The sequence below is a fragment of the Sinocyclocheilus grahami genome, unplaced genomic scaffold (genome assembly GCF_001515645.1).
Source record: "Sinocyclocheilus grahami isolate Dianchi unplaced genomic scaffold, SAMN03320097.WGS_v1.1 scaffold1259.1, whole genome shotgun sequence".
Lineage (NCBI taxonomy): Eukaryota > Metazoa > Chordata > Actinopteri > Cypriniformes > Cyprinidae > Sinocyclocheilus > Sinocyclocheilus grahami.
The window spans coordinates 231,841-249,588 of NW_015506438.1; positions in this window are offsets into that span (position 1 = coordinate 231,841).

The following is a 17,748-nucleotide window of genomic DNA, read 5'->3' on the forward strand; positions in this document are numbered from 1 at the left end:
GCATGTTTCCAAGAAACAATTCCATCATTAAGACGTTTTAACTTTAAACAGTTGCTTTCAGCTAAAATACGAGTCCATAATCCATACACATGCTTCTTCCAATGAAAAAGTCCATGTTGTCCTCTCAAAATCAAAATCAAATCAAATATTTGTTTAGAATGGTGTTTGATCTGTGCAGATTTCTCTCCTGATTCAGATGACTTTTTCACTGCAGGAAGCATTATTATGAATTTTGTACTCATATTTTAGCCAGAAGTTAACAGTCTTAATGATGGATTTGTTTCTTCTCATCAGGATGTTAACCGATGAACTGGAATGGTGTGGATTACTTGTGGATTATTGTGATGTTTTTATCAGCTGTTTGGACTCTCATTCTGACGGCACCCATTCACTGCAGAGCATCCATTGCTGAGACACTGATGCAATGCTACATTTCTCTAAATGAGTTCCCATGAAGAAACAAACTCATCTACAGCCACAGGGTGACCTGAAGGTGAGTTAACATTCTGCAAATTTTCATTTTTGGGTGAACTATTACTTTAACAATATATGACCCAAAAACAGCAACCATCCATCACTGTAATAGAGAATAAAAGCTCAAACATATTAGTTAGAAATCAATAAAGGAATTATAGCTATACATTTGACCTAATGGCATTTCTCAGCCGGGAGGTCCAGATCCAAATAATGACAAATGGTTAGATAATGGAGAAACAGGAATAGGTTACTTAAATGAAAGATCTTCCCCACACAGTTCACTTTTTATTCTTTAATATCAAACCAATAGTGAAGTTTCTTTCATGCTATCGTCAGCAGTCTTACGAACGCCCTTTGCAGCATTTCCCATGGTGCATTTGAAAACCAAATGTGGCATCTCTGGAAAAGAGCTGCGGTAATCTGAAGTGCATTACTGAAACAGTGACGGGAACATGGCGAGTGACAGCAGCAGTGTTGGGCGGTAACGCATTACTTAGTAACGCTTTACTGTAATTTGATTACTTTTTTAGTAACGGAGTAATTTAATGCATTATAATTTTCAAAATAGTAATTAGAGTATAGTTACAAGCCGAGGTCTCTATACGTTACTGCTGCGTTACATTGCTGACAGAATGCAGTGATTTATAATCTAGAGATTGTAAAAAGGATGTAGCTCACACACTGTCGAGACAAGTGCCAGTGGATTAGAGACCTGCTCCCGCGAGACCCGACGCAACAGAGTGCGGCACGGGACAAGATGGGCGAGTGCTGGTGCGGGCGAGTAGACACTCGTGTGTGTGCGGGATGCAGGAGAATAAAATGATTCACGGGACTCCCGCAAAATAGAAATATCTAAACATAAAATATCTCAAACAAATCAATTGTTATTCATCTATTGCACAAAAGCAACATGAACTACGTTTAACTATCAGTTAAAAATAACAGTGTTCTGTGAATGTTGATGCTTTAATAACAAATATTTATTGGGAGTGTGTATGCTGGGATTTCATGAATTTCATGGAGAAAAAAGTAACGTAACTAGTAACGTAACTAATCACTAATTACTTTTGAAATAAAGTAATCAGTACAGTAACGTGATTACTTTTAAAAGGAGTATTCAGTAATCAGTAATTTGATTACATTTTCAGAGTAACTTGCCCAACACTGGACAGCAGCCCTGCAATATTTGATGCTTCATCTCTCTGTTGGCCCACTTTTCTTTCTGCTCTTTTAAATGTACTTAACCTAAGAATTTCACTTAGTCGTGCATTTCATGCGATGACAAAGAATGCATCCATTTCAGATGCATTCTATCTATACGCTCTCAAATGAAGCTGAATAATAAAGGAAGAATATGCATTGAAAAACTGTATTTTTGTGCAAAAGGAAGTGAGGATACGTGAATCCAAATGAACACTATAAATCTATTTTCTCTTTGCCAGGCAGTAGGTAATGAGTTGCTGGGTTTTTTGAATAATTGAAAATGAACAAAGCAAAATAAAAAGTCATATTGCGTTTCCTTTGCCGGTTTTTAATAACAGGGTTTCGCAAATTCAATCTTCCTCATAGCTGAATATGAAACAAATGCAAAACAGAGCACACCGGTTTCTCTAAGCCCAAAAAAGCAGAAGGATTTTTTCTCATATTGTCTTGTCAGGTTTTGTTAGAGCAATAAGACGTTTTGCTCCTCGGGAAATAAACAGACATCAACCTAAACAGTCTGAACATATACACTGGTTGCAAAAAGTATACTAAACTTAAAGCATTTCATTACATAACGTAATACATGCACTCAAATGCTATATTATATACAGTATATATATATATATATATATATATATTGTTCTCTTCTGATATTCTCAGATCTGAATCAAGGGCTTTTCTGGCTCCTTTTCACAGGAACGTCAAAGATCTGCGGTCATTACTTCTCAGTCCGCGAGTCCCTCTTATAATGGAAGAGTGAATTCAGAACCTCCTGCTGAGAAATCATTATAGAAGTCCTACCATGCAGTTAGAGGTAGTACAACGTTTCTTTGCTGTGATTCTGTACTTTTTATGAAGCATTAATGACTTGGTCTACTGGTCTGGATATGCAAAAACATGTATAACCTCAGGCAAGTTGTTTTTGAGATTTCTTGCATCAACTGAGATCTAAATGATTTCCCAAATATAACTCAAGGTGCTTCCTAAGGCGACTTCAGCATGTAATCTTCAAATGTTTGAATGATTCATCAAATCATGTGTCTTGTTAAGGAAATGTATGCTGTTACTTTGCTAAGTGATCAGACTAGTTTTTCCTCAACGGCATATGATAACTAAAGACAAGCACAAAAATCCCAGCGTGGAAGCCAATCTGGGTTTTATAAAAGTTTCAAACAGTAGTTTGAAAGAGTGTGACAGACCGTATTTAAACACACCGATATAAAGTTGGTTCAACATTTGTCAGAGATTCAGCCTGTTCTTTAACGATTTAGCACACTGACAAGAAACATGCATACTGTGTTATAATTGTTTTCAAATGTCGAAGAGAACACACAATGTGTTTTACTTGTTTTAATATGCCTTAAGGTATTGTAACTGATAGACCTTGTAATGTAAAGGTGCAGGATAGGGACCGTCTGCAAAGTGCAAAACGAAGAGCAAAAAGCACAATTATTCCATCTAAATGCTTCACTTGTGAAATGTATAAAAACTAAATCTCTAATTTAAGGGGTGTGTTGTATTACTGGTTCATAAAAGAACATTTAGATGTTGGTTTTATTCACAGAACTATAGCACAACAAAAGTTATTGAAATGGAACAATTGAGAAAGAGCTTGCAAAGCATTACAAAGATTGTGCCGCCTAGAGGAAGATAGTGCACTTGTTTTGACCAAGTTTGACATTCAGAACGTCTCGGTTACGTATGTAACCCTCGTTCCCTGAAGGAGGGAACGGAGACGTCACGTCGGAGGACCGACGAATTGGGATCTCGTTTGTATTTAAAATTTAGAATGCATACAATTTGATATGTAAACGTCAAGGGGCGTGTCTTGTTACTTGTTCAAAGAACAATATTTACAGCCATCTTTTACTATCATATGTAAATCAGGATGCACACTATTTAATTCAATTTGAAACTGTTAACACATTCATTTTTAAAACATACAGTATTCCATCTCAACTTCAAAAGGTGTGTCTTGTTACCTGGGCCTAAAAGAGCATTTCCATGCAGGTTTTACTCTCATTTGTAATTCAGGATACATGCTATTGAATTAAATTCAAATCTGTTAATACATGTATTTAAAATGCATGTAGTTTTCTTTCTTAAATCCAAAGGGTGTGTCTTGTTACCTGGGCCTAAAAGAGCATTTCCATGCAGGTTTTACTCTCATTTGTAATTCAGGATACATGCTATTGAATTAAATTCAAATCTGTTAATACATGTATTTAAAATGCATGTAGTTTTCTTTCTTAAATCCAAAGGGTGTGTCTTGTTACTGATTCCTAGAAGAACATTTTGGTGGTGGTTTTAGCCACAGAACTATAATACAACACATACTATTGAAAATGAAACCAATACATAGATTCGTTTAAAATAAATACAATCTTCGATCTCAGCTACAAAGGCTGCGTCTTGTTACAGATTTCATAAAGGACATTTTGCAGTAGTTTTCATTGTCAAAAGCGATGACAAAAATCACTTGTGAAGCCTTCCATAGTCTCCAGTATTACTGCCCCCTAGAGGAAGATACTGCAGTTGTTTTGACTGAATTTGACATTCAAACTTATAAATTAATTTCAAATCAATAAAGTCTTCTTTATTGTGACATGCTTTGATCTTGTGACATGAAGTTGTGACATGCTCTCAATAGTTCCAAACAACTCCGCGCTGTCAATACGTTTGAATGGGTTTAATCAGGCAGACAGCAGTTTCACTATATTTGCAGCAATTTCTAGTAATTATTAACACATAATGTGCATTTATTGTGCATTGATAACTACGCTGACTACGCTTTACAATAGCATTTTATTCTGGAGAGTGCTAAAGAGACAGCATCTTTATGTTTTTATACTCCCTGGCAGTCAAATGTGACCGAACACCTTAAGTGTAACTTTTAATCAATTAAATAGTTGTACTATATTTTTAGTTCAGTTCTATTTAGTTCATATTTTGAGGAGATTTTTGGTACTAAATAATATGTGCAAAAATGATGATCCATGAAAATATAACATTTTCTAATTTTTATTATTTATATTACAATCTGTGTAGTATTTAGGGTTAAAACAGAGAAAACGTTTCTAAATTCCAGTGCAAAGAGGCAAATTGGTGGCCAGAAAAAATTATATTCATATGTAACACCATGGTTTAACCACTAGACGCCCGTATGGCTATTTAATAAATACATGTATCTACTCTAGTTGCTCAAAAGAGTATTGCCGGTCATAACTGCTTACTTTTTTTTAGGTTTTGCATTTTTAATGTACATTTAGACATTATCAAACACTCGATTTTTATTTCGTTTCAATTTTTAAAAAAATAATAAATTAAAAAGATTACTTACTTACATCTAGGCCTGTGACGATAACAACTTTTTGTTGTGCGATACATTGCCCCAGAAATAAGTGCGGTAAGCGATTGTCATTTTAAAAGCCAATTTTATGCCTCTGAACATATAATCATAATGTAACAGCATAATAATGCAAGAAGGCCTACACACTTCCAAATGACAACAAACTTTACATTTTTAAGAATATTTAGATCATGGAAATTAAGTATCAAAATATTAGATACCTTTAAAAACTTGAATAAATATTAAATAAACATTTTCTAACAAAAAGTGCAAAGTAACAAGTACAAAAAAAGAAAAATGCACAAAGAAGTTGTATGGAGATTTTTCCATCTACAGATTTTTCCCTGGCCTTCTTTTCTCTGTAAATCGCTTCACCAAAAGTTATTGAGGCCATGCACATATTGCGCGATAAGTCGATATATTGATTATTGCGACAGGCCTACTGACATCCCAGTGTTATTTTATGATATTCACATAAGCATACAACATAAGTGAATATTAAAAAGGGCAAGCAAATACGGAATTTAACCCAACAAAAAAAAGTTTAAAATAATGTTTAAAAAACACAAGCAACTGCATTCAGCGTACCACCTACAGGGAGAGAAAGATTTCAGAAAGATTAAAAACTTAAAAATATGACAACTAGCATCTGGTTATGGTCGCTATTAAGGGGTTTCTCACGTTATTTAACTGCAATTATAGTATAACTGTCTATTATCTAACGATAAACATTAACTATAACGTGCTTCATAAAATACCACTACTGGCCAGACTTCCGAGAGGTCAACTAATGCGTTAAAATGTTAAAAAATGATGTAATTTCTTCAACTTTCTGGCGAGTGTGCTTGAGAAGCATTGAAATGAATGGGCTTTAATGCTGGAACTATTGGTTGTTTGGAACTATTGGCTGCTCCATCGCTTTACTTCCACATTCCTCAGTTCCTATGGAAGCGTCGCAACTCTGTTTTTCAACGGCTCTGGTTGTAACTTACGTACAGCTGGTGCAACTGGGTTAGGGTTAGGGTTAGATGCTCTGCGCCCCGAGGACAATCTGAAACAAGCCTATTAGAGCTCAGCCTCAAGTCACATGTGTTTCAAAAGTTTACAGACCCACACACAGAAAACAAACTAAATACAGTTTTAATTTTTTTTTATTTTTGATAGGTGCTAACATGACTACCAGTCAAATAGTATGACTAAATAATGCAATTTCGTGATTATTTTGCTATATATATTACACTTATTTTTAACATGTTGAAGTACGCTTCTTCCCTTAAGAGAGAACACTAAGAGAAAGTCATCATTTCTGTTTTGCAAGGGCGAAAAAGAACCTTTTATGCTTATGTTAAAAGAAGCAACAGAAAATATGACATTTCCGTCCACCGTGAAACAAGGTATAATAACTTTAATCCCTAACCCTGATAAAGACCCCAACCTTTTAGATAACTTTAGACCAATTACATTATTAAACACTGATTATAAAATTGTAACCCTTATATATGCTAATAGATTAAAAATGTTTCTACACAAAATTATAAGCGAATCTCAATCTGGCTTTATGACGGGAAGATCTATACACAATAATATTCGGTTAGTGCTTGATCTTTTAGATTACAGACATCTAATAGAAGACGATGGTTTTCTTCTCTTCATTGACTTTTATAAGGCATTTGATTCAATTGAACATCCCTTTATTTTTGATTGTTTAAAATTGTTTGGTTTTGGAGATAAATTTCGAAACATTATAAAATCTCTGTATGAAAATTCTAATAGTTCTATTTCCTTGCCAGGAGGTACATCACCCAGATTTCCCATCAATTGTGGTATAAAACAGGGTTGTCCTATTTCCCCATTTCTTTTTATTATAACCACAGAACTGCTTTCCATCTTTATCAAAAACTCAACAATAGCCCCATTAGAGGTACTTGGCCAGACAGTAATCATCAGTCAATTTGCAGATGATACTGCCTTTTTTATGAAGCAATTATCAGAAGTCCCCAAAATACTACAATCTATTCACATTTTTTCCAAAGCCTCTGGTTTAAAAATTAATTTTAACAAGTGTGATTTAATGCCAATCCATCAATGTCAATTAACCGAGGCTTATAACATCCCTATAAAATCGAAAGTTAAATATTTAGGTACGCTAATCTCAAAAGATTCCACTGAAAACGAATTTATGAATGTGTGGGATATAATAGATAAATGTCAAATTAAACTAAACTCTTGGTTATTGCGAGATATACGTTTATTAGGTAGAATATTTTTGACTTAGATGGAAAGCATTTCACGATTAAGCTATCCAGCATATACAATTGCTATTTCAAATAGAGCTATTAAAAAAATCAATCAGATTAACTTTGGTTACATCTGGAAAAAGAAGACCCATTATATGAAAAAAGTAGAGATGATAAAACCATATAAAGAGGGAGGTTTACAAGCTTCTATAAATGGGACCCTTAAAATGAATTGGTTGAAATCCATTTTAAACAATAACAATTTTTGGTTTCATATTCCCAGAGAGTTATTCAAGAAATCAGGAGGAATAGAGTTTCTGTTAAGATGTGATTTCACTGCTCAACGTCTCCCAGTTAAATTATCCCAGTTTCACCAACAGGTCTTGTTATACTGGAAGATTTTATATAACCATAATTGTACACCACACAATACACCACTATGGAATAATAGATACATTACGGTTAGAAACAAATCATTGTATGACAAGGATTGAATGGAGAAAGGTATTTGGTCAGTGTCCCATTTAATAGAGAATAGTGGTATTATATCATATGAGAATTTCTGTGTTAAATATTTAAGTTGCCGTCGGGCTAAATTTGAATCTGTTGTTAAAGCTATTCCTAACTCTATTATTTGTCTAATCAAAGAAACTCTCTTTTATTCGAACCCCGTGACCTTGTGTTTACCTCCACTGTTAATTGAAGGTTGTGAATTTAAAGAAGGTCAACTTTCAAACAAAATTATTAGAAATATGTTTAACAACATTTATTATCCTATAGTAGTCTACAGAAATTCAATTTCTTATCACTTCCAAAAAGATACCATTCATATTCTTAGAACTAGATACACAAAATGTCCTTTATCTCCCAAAATTAAAGAAAATCATTTTAACATTTTAAATGGGATATATCCATCCAGTGAGTACTTAAGACTTCGATTTGGATTTGATTCCAATAAATGTATATTCTGTGATGACACTGAAACCACGGATCATCTGTTTTTTCATTGTAAATATGTGGATGCTTTATGGTCTGATATTCATGACTGGCTTTACCCAAAGGTACGTTACCTTGAAAGTTTCATTCTAAAGGACATTATCTATGGACTTGTAATGAACAATAACAATGATGATGTTCTGGTCAATAGCATCCTTATGCTGGGAAAATTTAATATTGAGAAATCTAGGTTTTTGAAAGTAAAACCAACCTTTTATGCATTTCATAATGAGTTTCTTTTGTATACAAAAACCCTTAAAGTGATAAAAAAGAAAAATGCAATAATTCTGTTTTCTATTATTATGGATTATGATCTACAAGAAAAACCCTAGCCCCCCTTCAAGGATTTTTCTTATTTTTTATTTTTTCCCCCTCTCTCTGTTCTCTCTTTTTTTGTTGTTGTTGTTGTTGTATTTGTATGCACCTGTTCTGTATATTGTAATGTGAAGATGTTTTGATATGGCCAAATTGTTTGTACATTAATAATTGTTAAATAATCGCCCCCTATTGACCAGCCGCCACTGTCTGTGACTAAAACTAACATAAAAATGTTCTTATAACAAACAGTAACGAGACACACACCATGAAGTTAATACAGAAGAGTGTATTTATTTTAAATGGATTTATTTATTGGTTTAAATTTCAATAGCGTGTACTTTTTTTGTGTCATACTTACTTCTGTGAATATAACGAACATTAAAATGTTCTTATAAGGACCTGGAATAAGCCTACTGTATAACCACTGGATTATGGAATGATAATGATTTGTAAAATTGCTTTTATTTTATTAGTTTTATTAATAGTAATAATATAATAATATCACATATCTTGTTTACAATATTTCTTATTTAAATTCAAGTGAGCGTTATAAGTGTTTGTCTCTTATTTTGTCTATCTTTCAAAGACCTTAGTGCACAAATTGCTCTTGTTTTGTTAAGTGTAAAAAAACATTTCGATGGGAAACCATTAATCGTTTTATCCTATCACATGTACTTTGTAGACGGTCTCTAGCTGGCCTAAGCGCTAGCGAGCCAAAAACAAATAAACTGCGATGTGTGTTCAGTTCTACGTTCTAATGCCTTTCAGAGAAGACATTTTTATACAATTATACTCATCCACTAAGAATTTATTGAAGTTTTTCGCAGCTGAATATCTGTCTAACATCCAAGGTCAAACGTCGAACCAACTTTATATCGGTATTAAAGGGGTCATATGATGCTTTTTTAAAGATCATTATTTGGTGTATTTGGTGTAACAGAATATGTTGACGTGCTTTAATGTTCAAAAAACACATTATTTTTCAAATACTGTACATTATTGTAGGTCCTCTATGCCCCGCCTCTCTCAAACGCTTCGTTTTCTACAAAGCCCCTCCTTCCGACAAGCGCAGTCTGCCACACTCCAGTGCGCATGCGTAAACACCATTTAACGGCACCCGGTTGCAAGTTTGATATAAAACTCATTCATCATTACAATGACAACTATAAATATTGTAGATGAAATGCATGAAGGATTCCCAACAAATATACAAATAATAATAGCCAACGATAACACAACACAGCCTCAAATATGACTCTGTATATAATTTTTTATAAACTACAGTCCGCCGAAGTGCGTGACCTGCAACCCGCCGCGTGTTATGATTATGAATTCACATAACCGTTCCTGGATCGTTTGTCAGCTACTTACAAAGCCATTTTTACCCTGACAGTTTCACCCCAATTCACACATTCAAGGAGGCAATTCCAACAACCATTACAAGCTTTAGTCTGAATGGGGTCAACACAGGGTCTCCCACAAACATACACATCAAGAAGTCTCTCGGATGACTGGAGAAACGCCTTAAAAAGTAATGGAAAACCTTGGTGCTTATGAAAAAACATTATTTACCTGACATTTCCTAGTTTGGATGGCAGACATTTTTAAGATGGCAAACAGCCATTTTGGCGAGTAGACAATCCGGGTAACAAGTGCACGGCGTTTGCATACTAATCAGACGTTTGCTGTACTCGCGCCTGATTGGTCAGCGGGAGACAACCCCCATTCCTCATTGGCTGTTTAGACTGTCCATCACGTATAATGAAACGTTTATCCACCTTATTATTCTTCACGTAAAAATGAGAGCGGCCATTTGTAAATTTTATGGGTCTGGCTTCTGGTTTTATTTGCTTCCACAGAAATAAAGCTGTACAAAAGTTTTGCTGTTTAATACTGCAAATTGGTGTGTCTTACCATATTATTTTAGTGTATTATCTTAATTATGAACACACTGGTTTGTAATGCAAACGGTTTTACCATTTACTGCATGTTGTTATTCTTCTGGTTATTTCCCTTCAGCGGCTAATAAACCGGAAGTCTCGCCCATAGGCTTACTTCTGTATTTAGGAATAAGGTGGATACAATAAGACGTTTCTTATGAAGTCATTCAACTTTCAGCGTCTTCACATTTGTAAACTACTTCAGTGTGAGTTTTTCTTTCCCAGAAAGTAAATGGGGGGGAAAAAACGCTAAACCATAATGATTTAATGAGAAATTAATTTCATAATGTAAGATGCCATTTGTTGTCATGTAGCAGATTCTCATTATATTTTCTTGCAGGTGAACAAACAGTGATCATTCAGCTCAAAAATTTCACGCTTCACAGTTTGCTTTCCTGAAAGCCCTCGAAAAACCTTCAAGTACCCATCAGCTGTGGCAAACAATGATTCTGCGGTTTATGTTATGAATATTTTGGGTAGAGCCGCATTAGCATCGTGAAGCATATGGCACTGCTGAAATTAATAACGTGCAGATGAAGTCATTATAAGTTATAGGTGCATTAAGTGGTCTAATGATGACAGAGTTTGGGCGAAGACAATGAGTAGCATGAAATTTTGTGCTGAAGGATTTTGAGAATCGGCAGCGAGAGGAGAGTTGATGGATGTGAGCCGCCTCAGCCCACTATATCTCACTGCTGCTTCTGTTCAAGAACCGTGGGACACCTCGAGTGCTGACAGTAACCAGCCCAAATTGGCTGCCGAACACAGCTTGGGTTCCACCATAAGTGAGGGGGGTCTTACAAATGGCTGTATATCTGGGTTGGGGGTCAACAGGTCTTGTACGCTGGAGACAAGCGAGCCGAATGTGGCTGCATCATTACCGATGCTCCCGTACACCCGGCGCAGGAACCTGCTAACATGAAAACAGAGCAAGACCAGCTTGATAAGAACCTGCTGTGAAACCTGATAGAAGGACTAGATGATTGTTTGTGTTTGTGACAGATGGTGAACCGAAGTGAGACAGCTTTGCTTGAGCTCGTGCGAAACAAAAAATTAGACCAGCCGATTGTCAGCACATTATTTAGTAGTTTAATTTGTGCAGCATAAACAAAAGCCAGTGAAATGCCTTCTGCTCATTACTTAATGACAATATCCATATCTGTGCTGCACTCTTGAAAGATGGTTTGTGTCTGTCAGACACAGTTTTCTATTCGGGTACAAACCTATAAAAGACCCATTTGGGATAAAGAAATTAAGTTTGTCAACCAGTAATGGGTTGATATAACATGTAAACTCGGTATAATTATTATCTCGAAGCAAGTGCCATGAAGCATATTTGACTTTTTCGTGTTTATTTTTTAGTTGTTTGAGCTGGAAAAACATACCAGAGCACACCATTAGCCAATCAGATAATTAAGTGAGTTAATGTGATGCAAAGTAAAAAAAAAAAGATGTAAAGACCATTTCAAATCAGCATGATCAGCTGGGTCATTTAGGGCTCAGAAGTCCAGCTTAATTACAAAATGAATCAACTGTATCTAAAATGCTTGTCAGTAAGGGCTGATGCTTAGGATTTTCACTGCCAGTAGGTGGCAGTGTGGGATACCCTGAGTTGTGAGGGCATGTGTGGTTTATAATACATTTAACAGCCAGAATCAACTTTATCTCATGATTCTGACTTTTTCCCTCAAAATTGCGAGTTCATATTGGACAATCTGAGTTTATATCTCGCATGTTGATTTTTTCTCAGAACTGTGAGAAAAACGTCAGAATTGCGAGATAAAAACTCAGAATTGCACAATATAAATGTGCAATTCTGACTTTATATTTTGCAATTCCGAGTATTTTTCTCTCGCAATTGTTTTTTTTTTTTGTTTGTTTCTGCCACAGAGTAAAAAAGAAAAAAGAATTGCTACTTTTTATCTCACAATTCTGACTTTTTTTCTCAGAATTGAGAGATCATGTCTTGCAATTCTGCGTTTATATCTCATAATTTTGCCTTTTTTTCACATACACTCTTAAAAATAAAGGTGCTTCAAAAGGTTCTTCACAGCGATGCCACAGAAGAACCATTTTTGGTTCCACAAAGAAGCATTCAGTCAAAGGTTCTTTAAAGAACCATCTTTCTTACCTTTTTATAATCTGAAGAACCTTCTTTCGCCACAAAGAAGCTTTTGTCAAACAGAAAGGTTCTTCAGATGTTAAAGGTTCTTTATGGAACCATTTAGACAAAAAGGTTCTTCTATGGCATCGTGAAGCACCTTTATTTTTAAGAGTGTAACTGCAAGAAAAAAGTCAGAACTGTGAGACATTGTATGAGTTTATAGAACATAAACTGATATAAACTCGAATTTCTGTGAAAAAAGCAGAATTGCAAGATATAAACTTGCAATTTCTCTCAATTCTCTCAGTTTATTTCTTGCAATCCTGACTTTTTTTCTCAGAATTGTGAGCTTATATCTTGTAGTTCGGAGTTTATATTTCACAATTCTTTGTGAGTTTATGTCACATATTGACGTTTTTCTCAGAATTGCATGAAAAAAGTGAGAATTTGAGAAAAAGTGAGAAAAAAAGTCCAAATTGTGAAATAAAAAGTCGCTATTACCCTCTTTTATTTTTCTACCCTATTGCGGAAACAGGCTTTCATATTATTCCTTTAATGCGTTATCAAGAAGTTTATTTCAGCTCATCTATGATTTATATTTCACAATTCTTTGTGAGTTTATGTCACATATTGACGTTTTTCTCAGAATTGCATGAAAAAAAGTGAGAATTTGAGAAAAAGTGAGAAAAAAAGTCCAAATTGTGAAATAAAAAGTCGCTATTACCCTCTTTTATTTTTCTACCCTATTGCGGAAACAGGCTTTCATATTATTCCTTTAATGCGTTATCAAGAAGTTTATTTCAGCTCATCTATGGAAGGCGTTAAATAAGAATCAGGATTTAGCAAATGCATCCATATTTAAAATCGAATAAACTCAAGTCAAGTAAACATATTTACACTTCTTACCTCCATAGACGTCATTAAAACTTCCCTGTAAACATGCTGAAACACCTAAAGGGCCTGCACTGGCGTTATCCAGAGGCTTGTTAATTATGGGAATGAAACACAAAGATATGTAAATTAATTATGAGCCAGCAGGGGGCTCATATGAGTCAGCGGGATCGCTCTATTACAGGCTCCTCACACTGAGAGCTGCAGCAGAACGAAAGCGCCGGTGTCTCATTTCCTTGTCACGCAGCAATCAGCTTTTATAGAACATGCTTTGGCCTGGTATCAAATCCCATGTGATATGATGATGATGAAGTTACATGGATTTAATGGCCATTGACATTTTGGTCATATTATTTACGTGCTTTAAGTTTACTGCTGCTTGTGTTGGAAGACAGCTTCAATCCATTCATTCACTTTGCTCTGGTGGAAATCTAATTGGTGCTACAACGAGTAAAATGAGGGTCAAATAGTTTCTTTAGCGAACATGATTCCTCAAATCACACATCTTGTCTTCATGAGTAATAAAAAAAAAAGATTATACAGCCTTGGATCTGGAAAAACACTTCTGATTTGCAAAAAAAAAAAAAAAAGTGTTTTTCTGGTAGTTACTAGCCGGTTGCTAGGGTGTTCAGGATGGTTGCTAAGTCATTGCTAGAGTGTTCTGGATGGTTGCTAGGTGGTTGCTAGAGTGTTCTGGATGGTTGCTAGTATCTTGCTAGAGTGCCCTGGGCCATTGCTATACAGTTGCTAGGGTGTTATGGGTGGTTGCTATGGTACTGCTATAAAATAGTGTCCTGGGCAGTTGCTAGAGTGTTCTTGGTGGTTGCTATGCAGTTGCTAGGGTGTTCAGGATGGCTGCAAGGGCATTGCTATAAAATAGTGTCCTGGGCAGTTGCTAGAGTGTTCTCGATGGTTGCAAGGGCATTGCTATAAAATAGTGTCCTGGGCAGTTGCTAGAGTGTTCTCGATGGTTGCAAGGGCATTGCTATAAAATAGTGTCCTGGGCAGTTGCTAGAGTGTTCTGGATGGTTTCTAGGTGGTTGCTAGTGTGTTCTGTGTGGTTGCTAGGGCGTTGCTATGCAGTTGCTAGAGTGGCCTGGGCTGTTGCTAGATGGTTACTAGGGTGTTATGGGTGGTTGCTAGGGCACTGCTATACAGTTGTGTCCTGGGGAGTTGCTAGACAGTTCTGGGGGGTTGCTAGGTGGTTGCTAGGCTGTTCTGGGTCGTTGATAGCACGTTGCTATGCAGTTGCTAGACAGTTGCTGGGGTGTTCTGGTTGGTTGCTAGGGCATTGCTATACAATTGTGTCCTGGGTGCTAGGCTGCTCTGGGAGGTTGCTAGGGTGTTGCTATTCAGTTTCTAGAGTGGTCTTGGGTGGCTGCTAAGCAGTTGCTAGGATGTTATAAGTGGTTGCTATGGCACTGCTATATAGTTGTGTCCTGGGCAGTAGCTAGGGGGTTCTGGATGGTTGCTAGGTGGTTGCTAGACTACACTGGATGGTTGTTAGGGTGTTATAGGTGGTTGTTAGGGCATTGGAATACAATTGCGCTCTGGGTAGCTGCTAGATTGATTTAGGGGGTTGTTGGGCAGTTGCTAGGCTACCCTGGGTGGTTGCTAGGTCGTTGCTATGCAGTTGCTAGAGTGTCTTGGGTAGGGTTAGGTGGCTGCTAGGGTGTTCTGGTTGCTACTTCTACTCCAAATTATAGTACTAATACTATGTTTTTTTATTTTGTTTTGTTTTTCATAATTTTCACCTGTCGGACCATAAACCAGGTAGGAAACTTCCCACAGACGGATATTAAAGGAGGAACCGTCATGTTGTGCACAGGCAAACATCACTTACTATTTCCTAGCAATTGCATTTGAATAGTCGTCTAATTTAAAAGACAAGTGAACAGTACAAGCAGGCACATTTAATCTGAATTTGTCCCCTCAAATGGGCGTCTCGCTGCCCACCTCTGCTACTCTAATTACCTCACACATTCCCCTGGCAGCAACATGACAGACTGTCAGCCGTACCAGAAACAGAAATGCACCTGTGAGCAGAAAGAATAAATCACCTTTTGACTCCTTCTGCATCTGTAACAAAAGCGCAGCTCCACAGTCGAGCTGAAGACAGCGCAGAGACTCGTGACCTCGGCCACTCACTCGCTGCTCATTAGTGCAAGCGATTTAATCCTTCTTTATGTGAATGAATTATCTAATTAAACCTCTTTAGCCCATTAGCAAACCCCAAAATGCATGCATTTATGAACTCTGCTTTGCATTAAATCAAGCAAATGGAATCCAAATTAAATTGCATATGAAAGAAATAAACTAGAAATAAATCAATAAACTTGCTGCTATGTTAAAGTGTTTTGTTGGTTAACAGGACATTGATATACGGTTGCTAAGCTGTTGCTAGGGTGTTCTGAGTAAATATGGATTTAGTTGAATTTTTTTTTTATTTGTTTTATCATCTGTAATAATGTATTAGTAATGTTTATGTATTTGTGAATGTATATGTACTTTCAATCATGAACCCTAAATATGAACAATAATAAGAGTTATTTTAGTATTAGTTATATACTATATTTACTGTTTAATATTTTGAATTAGCTTTTATTTTTATATTTTCAGTTTTCAACTTTTTTTAAAGTTTTAGCAATTTTGTTTTATTTCAGTTTGAGTTATTTTAGCTTAAACATTTCAGTTTTTCAATTTTCAGTTTTTCTATGTAATGTTTTTTCCACCTTTATTTCTATTACTGAAAACAATTTTTATTAGTTTTAATTTTAGTCATTAATAACAACACTGATAGTGATGTGTTTTTACCATTTTTATTCATTGGTTTGTTTTAAATATTTCTATTTATCTTTTATTTCTTTTTAGTTCAGTTTTAGTCATTTTAGTACTTCAACTTAAATGTGTTTATTTCAGTAATTGTCCAAAACAACATTTTATTTTAATTCTAGCTTCATTTCAATTACATTTTAGTTCAAAGTAACAACAGATCGTGATGCTTTTTTGCCATTTTCAACTTATTTATTCAACTTCAACTTATTTATTTCAAACATATTTATTGCATATTTAAGTTTATTTCATTTGCCAAGGCAATGTTCCTCATTTTGGTTAAGGTTTTTTAAGCATTTTTTTTTTATTCTAGCTTTATTTCAATGACTGAAAATTATTTTTAATAGATTTATTTTTACTTCATTTCATAAAAAGGTCATGGTTCTCTTGCTCATGGGTCAGAGGTTGCTGTAATGCAATATAGCAGCATCTATAATGTCAAGCACAACATGAAAAGCATTCAGTCTGACCTTTAGCCTTTCAGGTTTGGCCTGCGTCACACACTCCATCAACTTTATTTAGCAACTGGTCGACGTCTGCGTTAAAGATCATTCCCCTACAGATGGACAGAGCGGCTGCTCTGTTGAGAAACAATTCTCAGCGACAATTAGAGGAAATGTTGGCATGAATGTCAAAAACGTTAATGGCACTACAAGAAAAGCTCTCCCAGCGGTGATGCATTGTGCCTGGAAATGAAAAATGCATCAACCTGAGCCATGTAATTTGCATGCAATTTCTTTTTAAAAAGGATGATTTTTCCCACCAGACTAAATGAACTGTTTTTTTTTATTATGCAAAAGGCAGACATACATTAAATGTGAAATGTAAAACAGGACAGGTCCATCACTGAAACTTGCATTTAGATGATATTATGCTTTTTCTATTTAAAGACATTAATTTAAAATTGAGTTCAGATTTATGAAGAGAGAGAAACCAGGGCACATATACCGAAGTGTATTTGAAGTTTCTGGTGTGTAGTTGAAACGAAAGAACGGCAAACTAAAACGTTTGAAAGTTCTTCACCTCTCGGGCTCCAAGAGGAATCGGCTAATTAGAAACCAATAACAAAGCATATGGACAGAAATAGAGCGGGATGCGGCTGCTGTGCTTTACGCTCCTCTTTAAAGAAGCGAACCGCATCAAACACCAAACACCAACAATTCCTCAAAAGAAAACTTACTCTAATTACTTTAGGTGTTCGGTGGTTATATGTGCCTGCTGCCGTTCCTTCGGAAATGTCAGCCTGTGGAAACAAAATCACCAGAGAATTCAATTGATTTTCATGCATAAAGGTTATAAACAAATAAGACACCATAGCAATTGAGAATTATTCTGGAAGCACAGATCAGATTGTGCCTCAACAACAGCAAATACCAAACTACTTCAATGATAATTTGATAT